The sequence below is a fragment of the Zingiber officinale genome, chromosome 1B (assembly GCF_018446385.1).
Source record: "Zingiber officinale cultivar Zhangliang chromosome 1B, Zo_v1.1, whole genome shotgun sequence".
In the NCBI taxonomy this organism is placed as follows: domain Eukaryota; kingdom Viridiplantae; phylum Streptophyta; class Magnoliopsida; order Zingiberales; family Zingiberaceae; genus Zingiber; species Zingiber officinale.
This window is the reverse complement of record NC_055986.1, coordinates 7,994,826-8,022,285: the sequence shown is the minus strand read 5'-3', so window position 1 is coordinate 8,022,285 and position 27,460 is coordinate 7,994,826. Positions and strand designations below refer to the sequence as shown.

The window sequence follows — 27,460 nt, the reverse complement described above, 5'->3', positions numbered from 1 at the left end:
TGACCATCATGTTTGGCCTTTGTTTGGGATCACCTTTGTGGTAGTTGTTAGAGAAAATTGAGAGGAGGATAAGAATATTCTTATCAGTTTCTTTATTACTATATCTAAAATTTAGGATGAATGACTCACTTTATTAAATTTAGATAATTATTTTTTACTACACACTACATCAAATATCCTAAAATTTCCATCATCCTTAATTTTTTTTTATTTTCTTCTCTTTCTTCTATTTTTTATTATTATATTTATGAAATGAAGGAGTATAGATTAAAATTTGTTTATTATATAGATTAAAAAAGTTAAATATTATTTGTTTTAAGGTGATAAATATTCTAAATTTAGAGAATCACTATTCATATCCAATCTAAATTTTAGCAACTGAGAGGTAATTAATGCAGAGGGGTTTTAATTATCCCATCCCGTAATTTAGGATAAAATCCGGATAAAAGAAATACGCGTACGCCTAAGTAGACAAGACGGACAAGGGAACACAATAATCTTCACACTTCCAATAAATCACATAAAACATCTAGTCTATTACGCCATTTACAACTCATTACCGCTGGGAGCAATCCCAATGGTTCATGGACCACGCTGCTTTTTGTGCTGTCAAGAAAGCCATGGAGCCAGGCTCACCTGTATCTGATATGCAGACTGAGTCAGGTGGTGTTCATAGTGATACACATATGACTCCGTGTTGACGGCTCTTGGTCCTGGAAGGACGGAGCATCCGAGGGACCGGGACAAGGCAAATGAGGATAAGGGCCGAGGAAGCGACTTCGAGGCATACGCTGTTGACGCATTGCACAGCCAAGCCAATGCATCCTAGGGACTTAGAGCCAAAGGAAGTAGGCTTGAAGGCAAAGGTCAAAGTCACAAAGGAAGAATCAAGTGAGTCAGGGCGAGCCTGAGGCATCCGAGACCTGGAAGTCAAAGTGGAATTAATGGATTCCAATGGTTCTTGTAAATCTTATCTTGTAGAGTGTAAACTCGGCGCATCATTGCAGTGCAACGCAATGCTCGCATGATCCGCCGATGCGGGTGAACTCTAATGTAATCGTTAGCAACGTTATTGATGTGATCACTTAAGGGCACGCAAGAATCGCCATTTAGTGCGATGACTGGTAGCGGGGTTTTCCAACGCGTGGCCTATAAAACCAAAGCTTGGGAGCTTGGTTTGAGTTAACGAAATAGAGGTGGTTAATCTCTGTTAGTAGTCTACTTGTGCCTAAGCGTCGAAAAGAGTTCTTGTGAGGGTTGTGGTGAGGTTTGCGTCACGGAGCTAGCTTGGGGTAATCCACGCGTTTGACAAGCCGTGGAGTAGGAGCCCTAATCTCCGAACCACGTTAAACGAACGTGTCATTGGTTTGCTTGTTCTTTCCTTGTCTTTAGATTAGCTTTAGTATTCGTATTTGTATTCTTTGTATTCCGCTGTGCTAACGAATACGTAGGAAGCAACGATTTGGGGGCGCCGTCTATCCAACCCCCCTTCAAGCCGGCCGATCGATCCCCTACAATTACAACCCACTAACTCCATAATTCATAAATGTAAATACATTAAATATAGACTTTTTCCTTTAACCATTACTACCACTTATTGCCATCTCATCAATCCACTAACTCAATTGTTAATTTTGAGTCATTTTATCAACACTCACTCTTGATTCAAAATTACAAACACCAATACACGATCTAAAATAAATAAACTTGTCTCTTGGAAGTAACTATGTCAAAATATCTGCCACTTGTTCATTTTGTGCTGCAGTGCTCCAACATAATTTCATTATTTGCAACTAAGTCTCGAATGAAGTGTAAACGAATATCAATATATTTAGTACTTGTATGGAAAGCTGAATTTTTTGTCATTGCAATTGTCGCCTTGTTATCACAAAAAATAGTAGTTGTATCTTTTTATTATTGGTGGAGATTTGCAAGTAATCTTTTGACCCAAATTGCTTAACATGCTCCTGAATTTGCTGCTACATATTCTGCTTCTAAAGATGATAAGGCTATAGTAGCTTGTTTCTTTGAACTCCATGAAATTACTCCTGATCCAATATACCTAAAACACTAGCTGAGATGCTCTTTCGATCATCCACTAAACTTGCTCAATCACTATCAATGAACCTGCAAAGATCAAATTTTGAAACTTTAGTATAATAAATTCCATAATTTACGATTCCAGTAACATAGCGTAAAATCCTTTTAGCTGCTCCAAGATGATGTTTTGTAGGATTTTGCATAAACTTGGAGATTACACCAACAGAAAAAGTAATATCTGGTCTAGTATGAGTTAAATAGATTAAACCTTGAACCAAACTTTTGAAATTTCTTGCATTAGTTTTTTCTGAACCATCTTCCAGTTGCAATTTCTCATTTATATTCATGGGTGTAGTAACTGAATTGCAATTGAATAGGCTGAACCTTTTAAGAAGTTCTGTTGCATATTTTCTTTGTGAGATAAAAATCTCATCAACTCCTTGCTTAAATTCAAGACTAAGAAAATAATGCAATATCCCCATATCTAACATCTCAAATCTCTTCATCATATTAGATTTAAAATCGGCCAATAGAGAATTAGAAGAACTCATATAAATTATATCATCAACATAAAGACACACAATAATATAATCATCTCTACGTTATTTTTTCATATAAAGAGTGGCTTCATTTTCACTTATTGTGAAACCATGTTGTCAAAAATAATCATAAATCTTACTATACCATGCTCGTGGGGCTTGTTTTAACCCATAAAGTGTCTTTCTCAATTTGTACACTTTCGTCTCTTTGCCTTCAATTATAAAACCTTCTGACTGATCTATATAAACTTCTTCTTACAAATCGCCATTCAGAAATGTAGATTTAACATTAAATTGATAAATAGGTCAATGTAATTGTGCAGCTAATACTAGGATAATTCTCACAGTTTCAAATCTAGCAACTGGAGAAAAGGTTTCTTCGAAATCAATACCTTGTTGTTGCGAATACCCTTCTGCAACAAGTCGAGCTTTGTGTTTATGAATGGTTCCATCAGCATGATATTTTATTTTAAACACCCACTTGAGACCAATCACATTCTTGCCTTTGGGTAGATCTACCATCTCCCGTGTTTCATTTTTATAGATTGCAATTAACTCTTCTTTCATTGCATTCCTCCATTCCTCATTTGTTACTACTTGTTCAAAGGTTGTAAGATCTACAACAAAAAGAGCAAATTGACTTGACTCATATATTTCTTTTAAAGATCTAACCTTTGCTAGAGGTACTTCATCAGAAGATTCTTGTAAGGAGGATGAACTGCTACTTCTTGAATTTGATGGTGAGGGAGCTGGTGATTCCAAAGGAGATGATTCAACACCTTTTGTTGTTGGAGTTCTGTTCTCTATTGGGATGCGAATTTGAGTCTCTTCACCTTGTGTATTCCAATTCCACTTTGAATTTTCATCAAAATATACATCTCTTGTTATAATTAATTTGCCAGTAAGAGGATTATACAATCGATATGCTTTTGATTGATTGCAATATCCAACAAATATGCATTTTTTATATTTCTTTTCGAGTTTATGATGAAATTGAGAGTTAATCAAAGCATATGCAATATAACCAAAAATTCTTAAGTGATTTACCGATGATTTTCTACCTTGCCATGCTTCATATAGTGTTTGATTCAAAATGGCCCTTTTTGGAGAAATATTCAACAAGTAAACTGATGTGGCCACTACTTCAGCCTAGAAAAGATTTGGAAGTCCTCTGATATTCAACAAACTTCTAGCCATTTCTACAACGGTTCGATTTTTCTGTTCGGCTACACTATTTTGCTTCGGTGTATAAGGCATTGTTAATTCCCTGCGAATACCATGTTCTTCACAAAATTTACTAAATTCTTTATATATAAACTCACCTCCTCGATCTATATGAAGAGTCTTTATTAAAGTATCATTATGATTTTCCACAAGCGCCTTGAATTTTCTGAAAATTTTAAAAGTCTCTGACTTGTCTGCTAGAAAATATACCCAACTCACCCGACTAAAATCATCAGTAAATATTAAAAAATATTTACTCTCACCAAACGATGTAGTTCTCATAGGACCACATAAATCAGCGTGAATTAGCTCAAAACATTCTAAAGCTCTCCATGATTGCCTACTTGGAAAAGACTTTCTTATTTGTTTTCCATAAATACACCCTTCACATAGACCAAGGGAACTAATTTGAGCTAATCCAAAAATTATACCTTTCTGATTTAAAAGTTGCATGCTTTTGATGTTGAGATGCTCATATCTCAAGTGCCACATCTTGGATTCATTATCTTCCCTAGCAATAAAAGCTTGGTTTCCCACATTAGAAATCTTCAGTGGAAATATCTTATTTTCTATCATTTGCACACTAACAATAGACTATCCAGAATCTTTGTCAGAAATAACACAAGCTCCGTTATCAAAGACAATAGCATAGCCACCCACCATCAATTGCCTGACACTTAACAAACTATGTGCCAAACTAGGAACAAAATAGACATTGTAAAGTAATTTTACTTTACCATCGCTAGTCTCCATGGCAATTGTGCCTTTGCCTTCGACTTGTATCTGCTTATTATCTCCAAGTCTTACTAGCATCTTCTGTGATTCATCAAGCTCTTTAAATAATGACTTATTGCTAGTCATGAGATTTGAACATCCACTATCCAAAAATCAAATATCATTTTGAACTTCATTAGAATGAGAATGAACCATAAATAACTTACTTTCCTCGTTTTCTTCTGTCACATAGTTTACTTGTGAGCAATTTCTACAATTTACCTTTATATGCCCAAATCTTTTGTAACCATAATGTTGAATGGAATTTTTATTTCATTTTTGATCCCTGTTAAATCTTGTCCATTAAAATGTTTCTTCCTCTGCCACGTCCTCTACCACGAAAACCTCCTCTTCCACGACCTCTGGCGGAGAAGTTTTTTTTTTTTTTTTCTCTATCTCCCCCTTTACTTGAGAACCCTGAAATGTCTTTTCATCATTCTTCTCAGCGAATATATTTCGCCTTGCCTCATGAGCTTGCAAAGAACCCATTAGTTCATCAAAAGATAAAAAATTAAAAGATCTTTTGCCTCGATCGCAGTTACTATGTAATCATATTTAGGAGTCAAACTTCACAAAACTTTTGAAATAATAATTGCATCAGTGATCTTTTCTCCATAAGATCTCATTTGACTGATAATCAAAATTACTCTAGATAATCAAAACTTCACAAGTCTTGTAAAGTTTCATTACCCTTCATAAGCAAGGCCTCAAACTCACTTCTAAGAGTCTGGAGTTTCACTGCTATCACCTTGGAGGAGCCTTGGAATTCTTTTTGCAATATTTTCCATGCTTCTTTGGAAAATGAGGCAGTTACAATTCTTGAGAAAATTGTCTCATGGACTGCTTGTTGAAGAATGAACAGTGCCTTCGAATCTTTCTTTCTGTTCTCCTTCAATCGACCTTCATCAGCATCCTCGGCATCAAAGCCTTTCTCTACTAAATCCTAAAGATCTTGAGAGTTAAATAGAGTCTTCATTTTGATATTCCAAAATTCGTAGCACTCTCCTTTGAAAATGGGGATCAGGGGTTGAGAAACTCCGTTAATTGCCATTGCAAGCAAGCTAGGACACGTCAAACCTGACGCTCTAATACCACTATTAGAGAAAATTGGGAGGAGGATAAGAGTGTTGGTTGCTACTCAGAAAACCTGGAGGTTCCACTGTACAAAAATTTTGTACAAAGGTCTGAACCTTTTCCTAGCTACCATGTGTTCTTTTAAATTAAATTTTGGATCGTCTGCGGAACTTAACACGTTTGATCCAAAACTTAATCTATTTGTTCTTTTAGGTTTAGACTTGGATCTCCTGCGGAACTTAATACGTTCGACCCAAATCACCTTAAGTTATTAATTCCATTAAATATTAATTTCCATAATTGGTTCCCAGTACTGACGTGGCGAGGCACATGGCCTTCTTGGATATGGGAGCAACCACCACCGACTAGACAAAACCTTTTATGGAAAGCTAATATTTAATTTCCTAAAATAACTTTAGGTTAACCGAAAAGAACAATCAAATCACAAGGAAAAGAAAAACAAAAGAACACTATATCGAAAACAAATTCGAAACACTAGAATCGTATGCCTCTTGTATTTAGTATTATTTCCAAAAATAACTAGTATGATGCGGAAAGAAAAATTACTAGTTATACCTTTTAGAAAGACCTCTTGATCTTCTACCGTATTCCTCTTCTAACCTCGGACGTTGTGTGGGCAACGATCTTCCGAGATGAGAACCACCAAGCACCTTCTTCTTCCTTGCAAGTTTCGGCCATCAAAACTTCTTCTAGGATGAAGAGGTTCGGCCACCACCACCATGCTCCAAGGGATGCTAGAAAAGAGGCTTCTTTTCTCTCCTTCTTCTCCTTCTTAGATCCGGCCACCAAAGCTATCTCCACCATGAGAAAGTTTCGGCCACACAAAGGAGAGGAGAGAAAAGAAAGGGCCGGCCACACCCAAAGAAGAAAAGAGGGAGAAAAATAATAGAGACATTCACCTTGAAGCCTCCTCTACCCCCTCTTTTATAATCCTTGGTCTTGGCAAATAAGGAAAATTTAATAAAAACTTCCTTAATTCTTTTGCCATTAAAAAGGAAAATTTATTTAATTAAAAATAATTTTCTTTTCTATTTATTAATGCCGACCACCTTAATCCCTTAATTAAGGAAATTTTAATTCACAAGAATTAAAACTTCCTAATTTGCTTCCAGAAATTTATAAAAATTTCTCAAATAATTTTTAATATTTCTTTTAAACATGTGGATAAAAAGAAAGTTATCTCTAAAAATTAAAATCTCTTTTAATCTACAAATAAGGAAAGATATCAAATCTTTTCTTAATCTTTTGTAGAAACTTATAAAAGAGAATATTTAATTTTTAAACTCTCTTTTAAATCATAAACATGATTAAAAAGGAAAGTTTTCTTAAAATTTAAAATCCACCTTTAATCAACAAATAAGGAAAGATTTCAAATTTTAAACTCTCTTTTAAACATGTAGATGATTTACAAATAAGGAAAGTAAAACCATCCTTTTAAACTACAAATAAGGAAAGAGATTAATCTCTTCTCTTAATCTTTTGTAGAAAGTTATAAAAGGAAATTTTTAATTTTTAAACTCTCTTTTAAAATGATGATATCCACATAAGAAATAATTTTAATAAAAATCCTTTTAATATTCTAGTGGCCGGCCACCTAAGCTTGGGACCCAAGCTCATCTTGGCCGGCCCCATTGGATGAGTAAGAAGGTGGGTATGCGGTGGGTATAAATCTCTATATACTAGAGGCTACGATAGGGACCGAGAGGAGGAATTGGTTTTGGTCTCCCGATGAAATTAAGCATCCCGTGTTCGCCCCGAACACACAACTTAATTTCATCAATAATAATTCATTCCACTAAAGAACTATTATTGAACTACCGCACCAATCCCAAATTACATTTTGGACTCCTTCTTATTATGAGTGTGTTAGTCTCCCTGTGTTTAAGATAACAAATGTCCACTAATTAAGTAAGTTACTGATAACTCACTTAATTAATATCTAGCTTCAAGAGTAGTACCACTTAACTTCATCGTCATGTCGAACTAAGTCCACCTGCAGGGTTTAACATGACAATCCTTATGAGCTCCTCTTGGGGACATTCTCAACCTAGATCACTAGGACACAGTTTCCTTCTATAATCAACAACACACACTATAAGTGATATCATTTCCCAACTTATCGGGCTTATTGATTCATCGAACTAAATCTCACCCATTGATAAATTAAAGAAATAAATATCAAATATATATGCTTGTTATTATATTAGGATTAAGAGCACACACTTCCATAATAACTGAGGTCTTTGTTTCTTTATAAAGTCAGTATAAAAGAAACGACCTCTAATGGTCCTACTCAATACACTCTAAGTGTACTAGTGTAATTATATAGTTAAGATAAACTAATACCTAATTACACTACGACCTTCCAATGGTTTGTTCCTTTCCATTATGGTCGTGAGCTACTGTTTATAATTTATAAGGTACTGATAACATGATCCTCTGTGTGTGACACCACACACCATGTTATCTACAATATAAATTAATTGAACAACTACATTTATCATAAATGTAGACATTTGACCAATGTGATTCTTATTTCTAGATAAATGTTTATACCAAAAGCTAGGCTTTTAGTATACACTCTAACAAAGAGGACAAGATGGACAAGTGGAACACAATAATCTTTCACGCTTCCATTAAATCATAAAACAGGTAGCCTATTTATAAGCTACTTACATAACTCATTACAACCCACTAACTCCATAATTCACCCCACTAACTCAACTACTTTACCCCACTAACTTCATAAATGTAAATACATTAAATATATACTTTTTCCTTTAACCACTACTACCACTTATTGCCACCTCATCAATCGACTAACTAAATTGTTAATTTTGAGTCATTTTATCAACAGTAGTCGTCTTCTTCGTCGCTCCTTTCGTCTCTATCGGGTGGGTACATTTCAAATTCTAGAGATTCTTAGTTGATATTAAACATCAAGGGATGTAGCTCAGATGGTAGAACGCTTGCTTAGCATGAACGAGGCATGGGGATTGATACCCCGCATTTCCATTTGTTTATAATCTTTTATGCCAATAATATTTTCATTTTTTATCTCAACATTTAAATCGATTTGTCATTAAAACTGATACCTCGCATCTCTATTCATTTATTACCTTTTACGCCAATAATTTTTTTTTATTTTTTAGTGATATTTTATAGTATGTCGGTAATATTAGCGATGAAATATTAACTATATATCATTGCTAAATATGATTTGCGATAAGCTTATAGTGATGATGTTAGTGATGAATACACAAATATTTATCGCCATTATTTAACGTTAGCGATGAAACCATATGACTTTAGTGACGACAAATTTCAACGCAAAAGAACTTTTCTTGTAGTGATTACCTTGGCTTGATTTTGTAAAGTATCTTTATTATTTTCTTTAATTATTATCTTTAATTATTTCTCTAAGTCTATTTGCATGCGAGAGGCATGGGGATCGATACTCCGTATCTTTATTTGTTTGTTTATATTCTTTTATGCCACACCTTTTATGGCAATAATATTTTTTTTTTAATTTTTAGTGATGGTTTATGGCACGTCAGTAATATTAGCAACAAAATATTAACTATATATCGTCGCTGAATATGATTTGTGACAAGCTTACAGAGATGATATCAGCGACGAATACATGAATATTTATCGCCATTATTTAATGTTAGCGATGAAACCATACGACTTTAGTGACGACAAATTTCATCGCAAAAGCACTTTTGTTGTAGTGATTACCTTGGCTTGATTTTGTAAAGTACCTTTATTATTTTCTTTAATTATTATCTTTACTTATTTCTCTAAGTCTATTTGTATTCAAATGGATTTCAACATCAAGGGGATGTCGCTAAGATGGTAGAGCGCGACACGGATAAAATTTTCATATATCATTGATAGAGAGTTTACAAGGTATATAGAGACCTATTACAAAGCAATAATCTTACGATTACAATTAATTTTATCTATGGAAAATCATAACTAATTGATTCTAGTATAATTTATTTACATAGATACAAAGAGAGAAATCAAGGATATTATTGCATTAATAAATAAATGAAATATTCCTTTAATACAAATGAATTTCAATATCAAGGGAATGTAGTTTAGATGGCAGAGCAATTGCTTAGCATGCGAGAGGTGAGAGGCACAGGTATTGATACCCCAATCTTTTATGCCAATAATATTTTCATTTTTTATCTCAACATTTTAATTGGTTTGTTGTTAAAACCGAAACCCCACATCTTTATTCGTTTATTACCTTTTATGCCAATAATATTTTCATTTTTTATCTCAATATTTTAATCAATTTGTCGTTAAAACCGATACCCCGCATCTCCATTTGTTTATAAACTTTTATGCCAATAATATTTTCATTTTTTATCTCAATATTCGGTTTGTCGTTAAAACCGAAACCCCACATCTCCATTCGTTTATTACCTTTTATACCAATAATATTTTCATTTTTTATCTCAACATTTTAATGAATACACGAATATTTATCGCCGTTATTTAATGTTACCGACGAAACTATACAACTTTAGTGACGACAAATTTCATCGCAAAATCACTTTTCTTGTAGTGATTATCTTGACTTGATTTTGTAAAGTATCTTTATTATTTTCTTTAATTATTATCTTTAATTATTTTTAAAATCTATTTGTATTCTAATGAATTTTAACATTAAGCGGTTGTAGCTCAGATGGTAGAGTGCTCACTTAATATGTGAGAGGCACGAGATTGATACCCTGCATCTCTATTTATTTATAATTTTTTATGCTAATAATATTTTCATTTTTTATCTCAACATTTTAATCCGTTTGTCATTCAAATCGATACCCCGCATCTCCATTCGTTTATTACCTTTTAAGCCAATAATATTTTTATTTTTTAGTGATGTTTTATGGTACATCGGTAATATTAGCGACGAAATATTAACTATATATTGTCGCTAAATATGATTTGAGACAAGCTTATAGCGACGAATACACGAATATTTATCGACGTTATTTAATGTTAGCGACGAAACCATACGACTTTAGTGACGACAAATTTCATCGCAAAAGTACTTTTCTTGTAGTGATTACCTTGGCTTGATTTTATAAAGTATCTTTATTATTTTCTTTAATTATTATCATTAATTATTTCTCTAAGTCTATTTGCATTCAAATGGATTTCAACATCAAGGGGATCTAGCTCAGATATAGCCATCAATTTGAGTTAGGCCTGCCCCACCAAATAATTTAAACAGATTGGGTTAAAATTTTATCAACCCAAGTCCGTCACGGGTTGACCCACCTAGGTCCGCGACCCGCGCGGGTCAGCCCGTGGGTTGAGAAACATATAAGCTAAGTTCTATGTCAATTTATTATCTTTCTTTGTTATAATTTTAAAATAAACTAATATTTTTCATCCATCATAAGTGTTGGGACCGAAAAGTAGCTAGAGGGGGGTGAATAGCTCGTCGCGTGCTTCGTGGTTGACGTTGTTTGTTTCTTCAAGGATGTGCAGCGGAAATACAAGAAACAAACGCATACAACGCTAACAAGGTAGATTTACTTGGTATCCACCTCCAAAGGAGGTGACTAGTCCAAGGATCCACACACTCACACACCCTCCACTAATGAAACACTCCTTTATGGTTACTACCAAAGGTGGAGAAGCCCTACAACACTCTCAGTACAATAAGAAAGAAAGGATAGCAAAATACAAGCAAAAGCTTACAAGATATGCAGTGAAAATCTAACCCTAACTTCTTATTGTAGCTTTTGATCCGCCTCTTGACTTGGAAGAAACTCCAAGAACCTTCAAGAACTGGCGATCTAGAGCTTAGAGAGAGATGTGGAGGAGCTGGTGAAGATCGGTGATGAATCAGTGAAGCGGTCGGATCGTCGATTGTTGCTCCCAATCGATCGGGAGGCTTTGGATCGATCAACCGATCGATCCAGGGCGTTCAATCTCAATCGATCAGCCAATCGAAATCGATCCAGCGATCGATTGGGACCTCTCGATCGATCCGTACGATCGATCAAGAACTCACCCAATCGATCGGCGATCGATTGGGCAGATCTAATCGATCGATCGATCGATTCAGAGATCCTCTGGATTCGGATCGATCCAGCGATCAATCCAGATCTTGGTTTTGCCAATCAAGTCCTGAAGAACCAACATCCGATCAATCCTTGACCTGTTGGTACATCATGCCTAGCATCCGGTCACCCTTGACCTGCTAGGACTCCCTCACCAAGTGTCCGGTCACTCCCTTTGACCCACTTGGACTTTTCTTCATCTTGCCAAGTATCCGGTCACTCCCTTGACCTACTTGGACTTTCACCAGATGTCTGGTCAACCTTGACCCATCCGACTTCACTCACCAGACTTCCAATCTGCCTAGCCTCACTGACTAGCTTCACTCACTAGGACTTTCACCTGGCTTCACTCACCAGGATTTTCTTCTGCCTGGCTTCACTCACCAGGACTTTCACCTAGCTTCACTTACTAGGATTTTCCTCACTGCCTAGCTTCACTCACTAGGTCTTTCCTTCTGCCTAACATCCCAGTTAGGACTTCCCAGTCAAGTATCCGGTCATCCTTGACCTACTTGACTCTTCTTCAATCAACCTTGTATTGTCAAACATCGAAACCCAAACCAAGACTCAAGCTTGGTCAACCAGGTCAACCTTGACCTGAGGGATGTTGCACCAATAATAAGTACTCGTTTGTGTCCATTTATACTTAAAATACATGTTTATGGATATATTTGATTAATGAAACCTTTTTGAAGTAAAATGTTGAATATATGAAACATTTTTTTTATTTTTTTTAAATTTTTTTGATGGGCCCGCGGGTTGGCCCTCCAAACCCACAACCACCTTAGATTGAATTAGGTTGGAAATTTTCCAACTCGCCAAATTGACGGGTCAGCCCGCCCCGCCCCGCCGGATGAATAGCGATCGTTGAAAATTTGATTTAAAAACTTTATTTATCTCAAGAACAAGAATGACACCATATTTTTATCTGGCGATGTCAGCTCCCGCTAGATTGCCAGAATAGTGTGAGCATTGATTCGCTTTTTCTCTCAAGCATTGCAGTTGAGCCCCACAAGAAGAGCGAGGAAATATTAGCTATAGCTCTCTACCTCCCTGTGGTGTAAAATTACTACACGCCTGATTCCCCCGTGACAACTTATACCCCGTTGTTTCAGCCATGACAATGTCAGACACAAGATCTGATTTATTCTGTCGCATTTGATTATCAGGCGCAGATCGGTCAATTATGCGGCCCAAGAACATGACTTCTCTATCGGTGCGTCAGCATACACAGTAGTTAGAAAGAGATCTTTATTGTATTTCCCCCGACCTATTGACAGACTGGATGGCTTTATTGTTCGTTTATCTCGGCTCCGGCCGGTAACGGTTCGTGCTAAGGAAAGCAGCACGAGGGAGACGCTACCAGTCCCCAGGCATCATCCCAGCACCACGGCCTTTTGCAGTTTCACTGCATGGATTTTCGCTTGTACGAGAACCTTCACCTGCATGCGATGATTTCTCTGGAATTTTATCAGACTTCGGGTGGAATCACTTCACGATTGCCTGATTGTCACCTTGATCGTAATGCGTGGACGTCTGTGGCTTCTCATAGCCGAATCTGATTACCATCACAGTATCTCCCCTTACTCGCGGCAGAATCTGCGGGGCACACTAGAGCTAGAGAGCCCTAACCTGGTTGCCTGGTTCGAGAACGAGCCACGACGAGCCCTCTCCGACTCAGGCTCCTTGAGCAAGCTTCTAACTTCACAATTTCCTGCATACCACCCCTTCTTTATATCCTCCTCCCCTTTAAAATCTTTTTCATCACTGTGCATAAGGTACTCGTCCTTTACCTTCTACCGACAGTACCTAACACCGCCTCCCATAGGATTCTTCTTCATGCTGCTGATAGCTTGATTATAGGAAACCTCCCACATTTTGTTCCAGGCTGCCAGGCTACTCCTCTTGTCATCCAGGCTAGGATCTTAAAATTCTCTGCCCGGTTTCCTCGGAATGCGACCCGTCTCTGATCACGCGCAACAAGCCCCCGCACGAAAATTTTAACGGACTTTTGTGCCACTCACTTGTGGCTACCAATTCTTCAACCACTGACTGTCTGTGTGTCTGAATGGTTCACGAGTGTCAAACATCAACATTAGTGGGAATAATATATCGACTGTCGCTCCAATCATAATATTCCCAAATAATCCAACAATTAGGTCGAGGAAGGTCCGAGAGAACGACGACAGGGTGGGCCTACACCTGACTGTACAGGTAGTATGTTGTAACTGGCAATCAAAGTAAAGTAATACAATTAAGTACAGTTCTGCAAGACAAGTTGATGAAGTCGCGTTTCGCTGTCAGGCTCCTATGGTCGCGGCAGCGAAGGACTGCACCGAAGAGGAAGAAGCCATAGTTATCAGTCTCTGTCAGGCCGGGTTTGGGTTGTCAAAGGCCTTAACAGGTTCATTCGGCCGAACCTCCTCCCAGGCCACCGCAAGCGCGCTCGTATATAGTTGATCCGATTCTGTCGGGCACGAGGCGCTGGACTGGAAGGTCCCGGAATACGCGCGCACCTCTGGGCGCTCTACCTACTACGACCTTGAACGAAAGACTTATCGGGCTCGAGCCCCACGACGACTTTTCATTTCTTTTCTGAAGAAGGTTAGTCTAGGTAATCAAAAAATATATTACCTGCGACAGTTGTAGACCATAGATTGTGAATTATCTGCCTCACAGACGATTCATTATCTACCTGGGTTTCATAGACTAGCTCGACCCTATAGTTCTCGAGAGGACACCGGATCCTCTCTCAGCTTGTACACCACTGTTCCCACTACTCGCCCGTCCCGTCTGTCCCCCCGACTCAATGACTGGACCTGTGAGTCGTGGTCCCGCGTGGACCAGATCAATCGAACATGTAGTCCCGCGACCCAACCAAGCACCGGGCCGGATATCGACTATACTTCTCTATTGGACACCCTCCCGGGGCTCTCTATGCCCCACGATTTCAGTAGATTTTAGCTCAGCCTGGTGTCAGGTCCTTCAGACGAGTCAACTCTTGCACACTTGGTAGAAGCGTTAGACAAACAACTCATCTAACTTTAATCTATTTGTCAAACATCAAAATCAGACTGTTAGTGCAACATGCACCAACAATCTCCCCCTTTTTGATGTAATGACAACCTGGGTTAAAGTTAGAAAAAAATGCAATAAAGCATAAAATGTTTAAAGTGTTTTAAAGTGAGTTAAATTTTCTAACTTAGCCCACTATGCTCCCCCTTTGGCATACATCAAAAAAATAAAGATATAATGCATAAAAAATAAATAAGAAAATATTGCAAGTTGAGATCTTTAAACAAGTTTCAAAGAATTATGGTATTGTAAGGAATTTTGAATACTAATTACTTTAAATAACTTTGTAAGAAGACAAAGTTCAGGTTCATTTGAGAGAGGAATAAATATTTTGAGAAAATTTTGCAAGTAATATTTTTGAATATTTTAAAAAATATGGTAAAGCTATTTTTCAAAATGATTTTTAAAAATTCAAAGTTTTCTAAATAAGAATTTCAAAAGAAAGTTTAGAGAGAAATGTCTAAGTAACATTTTCAAAGGAAGTTTAAAGCAAACCTTCTACGTGTTGGGATCTTAGATGGCTAGAGGGGGGGGGGGGGGGGGGGGGAATAGCCTCTTAAAAACTTAAACACAAATTTCTACAAAGAAACTTGTTAGCACAGCGGAATTAGGAAACTAAAACAAAGAGGAAACAAGCACACTAACACACGGATTTACGAGGTTCGGGGATAACTTGCCCCTACTCCTCGGCGTGTCCGTAAGGTGGACGACCCCTTGATCTTCGGTAGATCGCACCCCGGATAAATTCCGGCTAAAGATCCTCCTTCTCGGTGGAGTAACCTCTCCACAAAGTCTCAAGAAATATATATGTTAAAGCACAAGACTTACAGAGCTCGGTGGCAAAGAAGAATGAACTAACGCTTACAACCACGCGAGGATCAGTGGAAACAGAGAACTCACAGATAGCAGTTTCTCACCCGAGAGCTCAAGAACTTAGCACACCTCAACGATCAACAGAACGTTTTTTCACTTTCTTGCTTTCTTGTTGTTCTTTCCTCTCGCTTTTTACTGCTTCTTAAGCCCCTGTTCTCTGCTGTCACGGATCGTGGTCAAACTGCACAGAATCATCGCTGCAGCTAATCCCTCTTCCTCCTTACCTGGTTCTCTGAACTCACACCAATGAAATCACAGTCTTCTGAGCTCGAACCAATCACCAGGAGTCAAGCGGATCGCAGCCAGATCACACCAGTAGCCGTTGATGCTTCAAATGCACCATGCGCCGCGAATCACAGCAGAAAGGCCATTTGTCGCATTCCTCTTATGAACTTAATTTGAAATTAGGCTTGGAATGATACTTGTGATCCTGCAAACTCAAGAGCTAACAGCACAGAGAGTTATATCATATGAATCAGGCAGATCAAATGCAGTGGAGGAATTGCAGAAACAGCGAACAAATCTAATTGTGTGTGGATCGGTCAGCAGACCGATCCATGGACCGATCAGACAACAGTCTGATCGGTCTGAGGCTGGTCTGATCGGTCGTGGCGATCGATCAGATTGGATCCTGATCGGTCAACAGACCGATCAGAAAATTTAGTCTCACTAGATCGGTCTGCGGACCGATCAGTCATCCAAAGTATCACTGGATCGGTCTGTTGACCGATCCAACGCCTATGTGATACTAGGATTGGTCCGAGAACGATCTACCGAGCCCTCTCTGACCTAATCCGGTCCAGAGAACGAGCTCCCTGTAGGATCGAAAAGAATTTAGATATCTCTACAATAGCATGATATTGTCCACTTTGGGCCTAAGCCCTCATGATTTTGCTCTTGGGCTCTACCCAAAAGGCCTCATGCCAATGGAGATATCTTTCTCTTATAAACCCATGATCTTTTCCATGTGTTTTCAATATGGGACTATATTTGCAACCTTGCAACCCCAACAATCCCCCCCTCAAACAAAGGACCATGAGCTTCCCACGTCCGATCCTCGACCCACCAGGTCTTCCTGCCCCTCGGTCTACCCGACCTATTAGGACTTCCTTGCCTAGCCGCAACTAGGACTTCCTGCCCCTCGGTCCACCCGACCTACTAGGACTTCCTGCCTGGTGTCTGGTCCTCTTGATCCGAACATAGGAGCCCCCACTTTTTTTGTTCGAGGTCAATATTGTACTCACATGGTTCAATCAGACCATAGCTCTTGTGCATAGTCGGCGGTTAAACCTTCTGGCAGTCCGGGCTCTGATACCAATTGTAGGATCGAAAAGAATTTAGATATCTCTACAATAGCATGATATTGTCCACTTTGGACCTAAGCCCTCATGGTTTTGCTCTTGGGCTCTACCCAAAAGGCCTCATGCCAATGGAGATATCTTTCTCTTATAAACCCATGATCTTTTCCATGTATTTTCAATATGGGACTATGTTTGCAACCTTGCAACCCCAACATTTACAATGTGTTTTCCTTGGTTATAGTAATTTGCATCATGAGTACCGTTGCCTCCATATTTCGACTGGCCGGATATATATTTCTCGACATGTTACGTTTGATGAATGTCTATTTCCGTTTGCAGTTGCTACTTCAGATTCTCCTTCAGATAATCAAGACAACTATCTAATATTACCAAGCAATATACTAGAAGCCCCATATATTGATTCATCAGGACAAATTGAAAGTACAAGGGGGATGATATCTTAGGTCCTGCTCCATCTCCACAAGTTCCTGTAGACTCGGTGGCTAGTGGTGATCCACTCTCTAGTTCTGATTTTCATCCGTTTGATCACTCATCTCCGAGTAGCTCTGATGATGATATTCCTCGGCGGATGCTTCCTCTAAGCGATATTTATGCACGATGTCAACATGTTTCCACTCGTTATCTTCTTCCACGTGCTCTTATTACTTCTTCAAATTTTGTTGAACCTTCTAGTTTTACACAGGCAGTCAAAGATCCAAATTGACGTGTTGCGATGGCTATATAATTTGATGCTCTTCTTCGTAATGCAACCTGGAGCTTAGTCCCTTGTACCCCATCTATGAATATTATGGGCTCTAAATGGGTTTACCGAATTAAGTATTGTGCAGATAATTCTATTGAACGTTACAAAGCTCGCATTGTTGCTAAAGGCTTTAATCAATAGTCAAGTATTGACTTTAATGATACTTTTAGTCCATTCGTCAAAATTACAACTATTAGATTGCTACTATCTATAGCTGTAAGCTCCAATTGGCCAATACGCCAATTAGATGTTTCCAATGCTTTCCTTCATGAACACCTTGAAGAAACTATTTATATGGAGCAACCTCCTGGATTCATCCACCCGCAACTTTCAACACATGTGTGTTAACTTCAGAAGTCTATATATGGTCTTTGACTAGCACCTCGTGCATGGTTTCATTGTCTATCTGCCTGGCTTCATACTCAGGGATTTTCTAACTCAAAAACAGACTCTTCCCTATTCTACAAATGCAATGAGGAATTTTTAATATTTGTTCTGATTTATGTGGATGATATATTAATAACTGGTAGTGATCAAAACGACATTACTCCTTTACTACATCTTATCCGTCAAGAGTTTCCTATTCGGGATCTTAGCAATGCTCCTTTTTTCCTTAGCATATAGTTTTTCTCACATTCTGAAGGATGTCTTCTCTCTTAGAGCAAATAGATTACTGAGCTCCTATAATGAGCTAAAATGGATGGTGCACACCCTATCTCCAAACCAATTATTGAGGGTGGTTTTACTGCACCTTCATCCTCCTCTTTGATGTCTAACCCCCAGATCTACCGTAGTATTATTGGCGCCCTACAATATGTCATAATTACACGACTTGATATTGCTTTCGCTGTGAATCGTGCCTGTCAATTTATGCATGCTACTACTGAACATCATTGGGAAGGTCTTAAGAGAATTTTTCGATATCTCAAAGGCACTATTCTACATGGTCTTCTTTTATATCATCAGTCTTCACGAGAGTTGATTGCCTATAGTGATACAGATTGGGCTGGATCTCCTAAAGTAGGCGTTCTACTAGTGGATATGCTATATTTTTTGGGTGAAATCTTGTTTCCTAGCTTTCAAAGAAGCAACCTACAGTCTCTCGCTCGAGTATTGAAGTTGAATATAAAGCTATCTCTAACGCAACATTAGAAATTATTTGACTACAATCTCTTCTTTCAGAATTACACTTTTTCCTAATTGCTGCGCCTAAACTTTGGTGTGATAATATTAGAGCAACTTATCGTGCGGCAAATCCTGTTTTTGATTCTCGTACCAAGCATGTAGAGATTAATTTTCATTTTGTTTGTGAGCGTGTAGCGACTCGACAACTTTCAGTTTCTTATATCTCTACGGAAGATCAAATTGCTAATATATTTTTTAAGCCATTATCTAGACAATATTTCACCAAATTAGCACTCAAACTCAACGTTCAGGTACTCCTGTTGAGTTTATCGAGGGGTAATAACAATAATGGAAATAAACACTACTTGATTTCAATTAATTAAGATTTTTTATATTTGGTACATAATTAAGATCGACATGAATCAAATAGAGAAAATCATATTTCTAAGTCTATTATATTACTATGTTTATAATTATTATGATTGTATGCATTATTTAATTTTTCCATTATTGTTTTGGACAATTTGTATAAATAAACCTATCGGCTTGAATAATAAAATTATCAAAAAAGCTTTATATTATTTCTTTTCTCTACCTATTGATTTCAACAGTACCCACCCCATAGCAATGAAAGGAGCCACTAAGAAGGAAGGACGCAACCATAAAGTTGATCCCAAACAGAGGCCAAACATGATGGTCAAGCTCAGGAGGAAATAGGGGTCGAGGAAGGTGCCTGAGAAGAAGCAATAGATGATACGATAGTGGTGGTGAAGCAGATGGTTGTTTCGAACCTACTATTGCTCCTGAGCAGCTTAGAGTTGCGCAGCGGTGGATGGTGATGGAGGTGCTTCGTGGTGGTGATCAAGTCGATTGATCTGAGTGGTTGCGTGTATCTTTCTAATTTGCTGTTAAGGTTTAACGACAAACCAATTAAAGTGTCGAGATAAAAAATAAAAATATTATTGGGTTAGACGGTAATAAACGAATGGAGCTATATTTAGGTTATTGATTTTAATGACAAACCGATTAAAATGTTGAGATAAAAAATAAAAAACAATATTGACATAAAAACTGAAAGAAATGGAGACAAACCAATTAAAATGTCGAAATAAAAAATAAAAATATTATCGGCTTAGAGTGTAATAAGCGAATGGAGCTCTATTCGGGTTATTGATTTTAATCACAACCCGATTAAAATGTTGAGATAAAAAATTAAAAACAATATTGAGATAAAAAGGTTAAAGAAATGGAGATGCAGGTATTGATCCTCGTATCTCTCGCATGCTAAGCCAGCGCTCTACCATCTAAGCTACATCCCCTAATGTTTAATGCTAACAAAGCATCTCTAGCATTGGAGATGTAGCCACTTGATATCGACGAAAGGAGCCATGAAGAAGGAAGGACGCAACCGCAAAGGTGATCCCAAACAGAGGTGAAACACGATGGTTAAGCTCATTAGGAAATAGGGGTCGGGAAGGTGCCTGAGAAGAAGCAACAAACAATACGATAGTGGTGATGAAGTAGATGGTTGTTTTGAACCTATTGTTGCTCCTGAGCAACCTAGAGTTGCGCAGCGATGGATGGTGATGGAGGTGCTTCGTGGTGGTGATCAAGTTGATTGATCTGAGTGGCTGCGTGGATCTTTCTAATTTGCTATTAAGGTTTTAACGACCAACCAATTAAAATATTGAGATAAAAAATAAAAATATTATTGGCTTAGAAGGTAATAAACGAATGGAGCTCTATTCGAGTTATTGATTTTAACGACAAACCAATTAAAATGTTGAGATAAAAAATAATAAAAATTATTGGCATAAAAAGTTAAACAAATGGAGATGCGGGGTATCAATCCTTGTACCTCTAAGATGCTAAGCAAGCGCTCTACCATCTGAGCTACATCCCCTAATGTTTAATACTACCTAAGAATCTCTAGTATTGGAGATGTAGCCACCCCATAGCAACGAAAGGAGCCACTAAGTGTTAGGATCGGTTGAGCTAGAGGGGGGGGGGTGAATGACTCACTTCGTTTTCTTGATCAATTTACTTTTTCGCAGCGGACACTTGAAGGCAATGCTAACTCTTGTATTTACTTGGTATCCACCTCCTCAAGGAGGTGACTAGTCCAAGGATCCACACCACTCACCACTCTTTCACTATCAAAACCCTCCTTCTCGGAATCACACCGAAGGTGGAGAAACTTTACAAGATTACAACTCTCCCTCTCCAAAGTAAAGATCACAAACACTACAATGAAGAAGAAAAGAAGGATCACAAACTTTAACCGACTTCTTCTTTGCAAGTGAGACTTCAGAAAATGGCGGAGAGGAGAGCTTGAACACTTTTTCAAATCTAGATCACTTGAAGGATTTCTGAAAACCTTTGAGAGCAATGGAACAGTATTTTCTTTTTGGATGCTTTTGTTTTCTTTTTCTTCCACGCTTTTAAACGTCGAGAAAACTAGCCGTTTCTCACGTAGCCATTGCCATGAATCGATTGGGCTCGTATTCCAATCGATTCAAAGGTATCCGTTGAGTGTTGTCACGTTAAGATCAACAGCGTAGATCATCTGATTTGAGCCTTAATCGATTGGGATTTTGCCTTGATCGATTCAGACGTGCTATGCTTCATCGCAGAGCCTCTTTGAATTGATCGACCGATCGATTCAATACCTTGAATCGATTGGCTGATCGATTCAGGACGAATCTGTGCTTCGCACAGATCATTCACCGATCGATCGGCCGATCAATTCAATACCTTGAATCGATCGGCTAATCGATTCAGGAGGATTCTGTGCTTCGCACAGAACATTCACCGATCGATCGGCCGATCGATTCAATACCTTGAATCGATCGGCTGATCGATTCAGGAGGATTCTGTGCTTCGCACAGAAACTTACTAATCGATCGGCCGATCGATTGACTTCCCTTCAATCGATCGGCTGATCGATTCAGAGGCATTCTACCTCACAGTTATGTCTGAATCGATTTACAAATCAATTTCTGACAGTGGGCTTAGCACACATCCAATCTTCTGACTTGCAGGAGCTTCTCTTACCAAGAATCCGGTCCCCGACCTTCTTGACTTCTCTTGTCTTGCATCTGGTCTTCTGCAAGTAGGCAAGAACTTCTTTTTGCCAAGAATCCAGTCCTCGACATTCTTGGACTTCTCTTGCATCTGGTCTTCCGACCTGCAAGAAACTCCTCCTGCAAACTCACAATGCATGTTAAATCCAATGTATTAACCTAAACTTAAATAATTGTTAATACATTGAAACTTTCAGGGCATGATTGCACCAACACTAAGAAGGAAGGATACAACCACAAAGCTGATCCCAAATAGAGGACAAACACGATTGTCAAGCTTAGGAGGAAATAGAGGCCGAGGAAGGTGCCTGAGAAGAAGCAACATATGATAGTGGTGGTGAAGTAGATGGTTGTTTCGAACCTACTGTTGCTCCTGAGCAACCTAGAGTTTAGGGGTGTAAACGAATCGAATCGAGCCGAATATGCTGAAAAATTTAAGGCTCGAATTCGGCTCGAAATAAGTATATTCGAGTTCGAGCTCGATTCGAAGTTCGAAAAATTTAAAATGTTTGGTTCGAGTTCGGTTCGAATTAGGGTTTGGGTTCGAATTCGGCTCGAAATATTCGAACATGTTCGCGAACTATTCGAATTTTTACTCGAAAATAAGTTTGAAAGGCTCGAAATTTATTTATTTAATATATATTTAACTTATATTAATAAATATTAAGGCTCGTGAACGGCTCGCGAGCGGTTCGAACAATATAATTTGGGCTCGAGTTCGGCTCGAAAAAAAGTTCGAACATGTTCAAGTTCGGCTCGAATTCGATAAATTCGAATACGAATCGAATATTTTTCGAGCCAGCTCGAAAAGCTCGCGAGCCGGCTCGATTCGTTTGCAGCCCTACTAGAGTTGCACAGCGATGGATGGTGATGGAGGTGCTTCGTGGTGGTGATCAAGTCGATTGATCTGATTGGCTGCGTGGATCTTTCTAATTTGCTGTTAAGGTTTTAACGACAAACCAATTAAAATGTCGAGATAAAAAATAAAAATATTATTGGCTTAGAAGGTAATAAACAAATGGAGCTCTATTCAGGTTATTGGTTTTAATGACAAACCGATTAAAATGTTGAGATAAAAAATAAAAAAAATTATTGGCATTAAATTAGTTAAACAAATGGAGATGCGGGTTATCCTCGTACCTCTCGCATGCTAAGTGAGTGCTCTACCAGCTGAGCTACATCCCCCCATGTTTAATGCTAACAAACCATCTCTAGCATTGGAGATGTAGCCACCCGATATCGACGAAAGCAGCCACGAAGAAGGAAGGACTCAACTACAAAGGTGATACCAAACAGAGGCCAAACACGATGGTCAAGCTCAGGAGGAAATAGGGGCAGAGGTAGGTGCCTGAGAAAAAGCAACAGACGATACGATAGTGGGTGTGAAGCAGATGGTTGTTTCGAACCTACTATTGCTCCTGAGCATCCTAGAGTTGCGCAGCGGTGGATGGTGATTGAGGTGCTTCTGGTGGTGATGAAGTCGATTGATCTGAGTGGCTACGTGGAACTTTTTAAGTTGCTATTAAGGTTTTAACGACAAACCAATTAAAATGTTGAGATAAAAAATAAAAATATTAACTCTATTCGGGGTATTGGTTTTAATGACAAACCAATTCAAATGTTGAGATAAAAAAAAATTATTGGCATAAAAAGTTAAACAAATGGAGATGCAAGGTATCAATCCCTATACCTCTTGCATGCTAAGCAAGCACACTACCATCTAAGCTACATCCCCTAATGTTTAATACTAACGAAGAATCTCTAGTATTGGAGATGTAGCCACCCCATAGCAACAAAAGGAGCCACTAAGAAGGAAGGATGCAACCGCAAAGCTGATCCCAAAAGAGGCCAAACACGATGGTCAAGCTCAAGAGGAAAAAGGGGCTGTGGAAGGTGCCTAAGAAGAAGCAACAGATGATACGATAGTGGTGGTGAAGCAGATGGTTGTTTCGAACCTACTGTTGCCCCTGAGCAGCCTAGAGATGCGCAGCAGTGGATGGTGATGGAGGTGCTTTGTGGTGGTGATCAAGTCGATTGATCTGAGTGGCTGCGTGGATCTTTCTAATTTGCTATTAAGGTTTTAACGACAAATCAATTAAAATGTTGAGATAAAAAATAAAAATATTATTGGCTTAGAAGGTTATAAACGAATGGAGCTCTATTTGGATTAATGGTTTTAACGACAAACCAATTAAAATGTTGAGATAAAAAATAAAAAAAATTAAGGTACAAATGGAGATGCGAGGTATCGATCCCCGTACCTCTCACATGCTAAGCGAGCGCTCTACCATCTAAGTTACACCCCCTAATGTTTTATGGTAACTAAGAATCTATAGTATTGGAGATTTAGCCACCCCATAGCAACGAAAGTAGCCACTAAGAAGGAAGGATGCAACCACAAAGCTGATCCCAAACAGAGGCCAAACACCATGGTCAAGCTTAGGAGGAAATAGGGGTGGAGGAAGGTACCTGAGAAGAAGCTACAGACGATACGATATTGGTGGTGAAGCATATGGTTGTTTCAAACCTACTGTTGCTCCTGAGCAGCCTTGAGTTGCGCAGCGTTGGATGGTGATGGAGGTGCTTCGTGGTGGTGATCAAGATTGATCTAAGTGGCTGCGTGGATCTTTCTAATTTGCTGTTAAGGTTTTAACGACAAACCAATTAAAATGTCAAGATAATAAATAAAAATATTATTGGCTTAGAAGGTAATAAACGAATGGAGCTCTATTTGGGTTATTGATTTTAATGACAAACCGATTAAAATGTTGAGATAAAAAATAAAAAAAATTATTGGCATTAAAAGTTAAACAAATGGAGATCCCAAACAGAGGCCAAACACAATGGTCAAGCTTAGGAGGAAATAGGGGTCGAGGAAGGTACCTGAGAAGAAGCAACAGACAATACGATAGTGGTGGTGAAGCATATGGTTGTTTCAAACCTACTGTTGCTCCTGAGCAGCCTTGAGTTGCGCAGCGATGGATGATGATGGAGGTGCTTCGTGGTGGTGATCAAGATTGATCTGAGTGGCTGCGTGGATCTTTCTAATTTGCTGTTAAGGTTTTAACGACAAACCAATTAAAATGTCGAGATAATAAAAAAAATATTATTGGCTTAGAAGGTAATAAACGAATGGAGCTCTATTTGGGTTATTGGTTTTAATGACAAACCGATTAAAATGTTGAGATAAAAAATAAAAAAAATTATTGGCATTAAAAGTTAAACAAATGGAGATGCGAGGTATCAATCCCCATACCTCTCGCATGCAAAGCGAGCGCTCTACCATCTAAGCTACATCCCCGGATGTTTAATGCTAATGAAGCATCTCTAGCTTTGGAGATGTAGCCACCCCGATATCGACAAAAGGAGCCACGAAGAAGGAAAGACTCAACTACAAAGGTGATACCAAACAGAGGCCAAACACGATGGTCAAGCTCAGGAGGAAATAGGGGCCGAGGAAGGTGCCTGAGAAAAAGCAACAGACGATACGATAGTGGTGGTGATGCAGATGGTTGTTTCGAACCTACTGTTGCTCCTAAGCAGCCTAGAGTTGCGCAGCGGTGGATGCTTATTGAGGTGCTTCATGGTGGTGATCAAGTCGATTGATATGAGTGGCTGCGTGGAGCTTTCTAATTTGCTATTAAGGTTTTAACGACAAACCAATTAAATTATTGAGATAAAAAATAAAAATATTAACTCTATTCGGGGTATTGGTTTTAATGACAAACCGATTCAAATGTTGAGATAAAAAATAAAAAAAATTATTGGCATAAATGGTTAAACAAATGGAGATGCAGAGTATCAATCCCTATACCTCTCACATGTTAAGCGAGCACTCTACCATCTAAGCTACATCCCCTAATGTTTAATGCTAATGAAGAATCTCTAGTATTGGAGATGTAGCCATCCCATAGCAACGAAAGGAGCCACTAAAAACGAAGGATGCAACCGCAAAGCTGATTCCAAACAGAGGCCAAACACGATGGTCAAGCTCAGGAGGAAAAAGAGGCCAAGGAAGGTGCCTGAGAAGAAGCAACACAAGATACGATAGTGGTGGTGAAGCAGATGGTTGTTTCGAACCTACTGTTGCTCCTGAGGAACCTAGAGTTGTGCAGCGGTGGATGGTGATGGAGATGCTTCGTGGTGTTGATCAAGTCGATTGATCTGAGTGGCTGTGTGGATCATTCTAATTTGTTGTTAAGGTTTTAACGACAAATCAATTAAAATGTTGAGACAAAAAATATAAATATTATTTTTTTCTTAGAAGGTAATAAACGAATGGAGCTCTATTTGGGTTATTGGTTTTAATGACAAACTGATTAAAAGTTGAGATAAAAAAAATATTGGCATAAAAAGTTAAAAACAAATGGAGATGCGGGGTATCGATCCCCGTACCTCTCGCATGCTAAGCGAGCGCTCTACCATCTGAGCTACATCCCCTAATGTTTAATGCTAACGAAGCATCTCTAGTATTGGCGATGTAGCCACCTGATATCGATGAAAGGAGCCACAAAGAAGGAAGGATGCAATCACAAAGGTGATCCCAAACAAAGGCCAAACATGATGGTCTAGCTCAGGAGGAAATAGGGGCCGAGGAAGGTGCCTGAGAAGAAGCAACAGACGATATGATAGTGGTGGTGAAGCAGATGGTTGTTTCGAACCTACTGTTGCTCCTGAGTAGCCTAGAGTTGTGCAGCAATGGATGGTGATGGAGGTGCTTCGTGGTGGTGATCTAGTCGATTGATCTGAGTGGCTGCGTAGATCTTTCTAATTTGCTATTAAGGTTTTAACTACAAACCAATTAAAATGTTGAGATAAAAAAAAATATTATTGGTCTTAGAAGGTAATAAACGAATGGAATTCTATTAAGGGTATTGGTTTTAATGACAAACCGATTCAAATGTTAAGATAAAAAATTTAAAAAAATATTGGCATAAAATGTTAAACAAATGGAGATGCAAGGTTTCAATTCCTATACCTCTTGCATGCTAAGTGAGCGCTCTATCATCTGATCTACATCCCCTAATGTTTAATGCTACCAAACAATCTCTAGTATTGGAGATGTAGCCACCCCATAGCAACAAAAGGAGCCACTAAGAAGGAAGGACGCAACCACAAATTTGTTCCCAAATAGAGGCCAAACACCACCAATTAAAATGTCGAGATAAAAAATAAAAATATTATTGGCTTAGAAGGCAATAAACGAATGGAGATCTATTTGGGTTATTGGTTTTAATGGAAAACCAATTAAAATGTTGAGATAAAAAATAAAAAAATTTATTGGTATATTAAAAAAGTTAACAAATGGTGGAGATGTGGGGTATCAAACCCTGTACCTCTCGCATGCAAAGCGAGTGCTCTACCATCTGAGCTACATCCCCTAATGATTAATGCTAACGAAACCTCTCTAGCATTGGAGATGTAGCTACCCAATATCGACGAAACGAGCCACGAAGAAGGAAGGACGCAACGACACAAG

At 38.4% G+C, this 27,460-nt stretch overlaps 1 non-coding gene across 1 annotated transcript; it reads right to left on the bottom strand.

Annotated features, from left to right (window-relative positions):
- Positions 1-26,348: 26,348 nt before the first annotated feature.
- Positions 26,349-26,421, bottom strand: TRNAA-AGC. Its single transcript has one exon. It is a non-coding gene; the product is annotated as a tRNA-Ala (tRNA).
- Between the last annotated feature and the right edge of the window lie 1,039 nt (positions 26,422-27,460).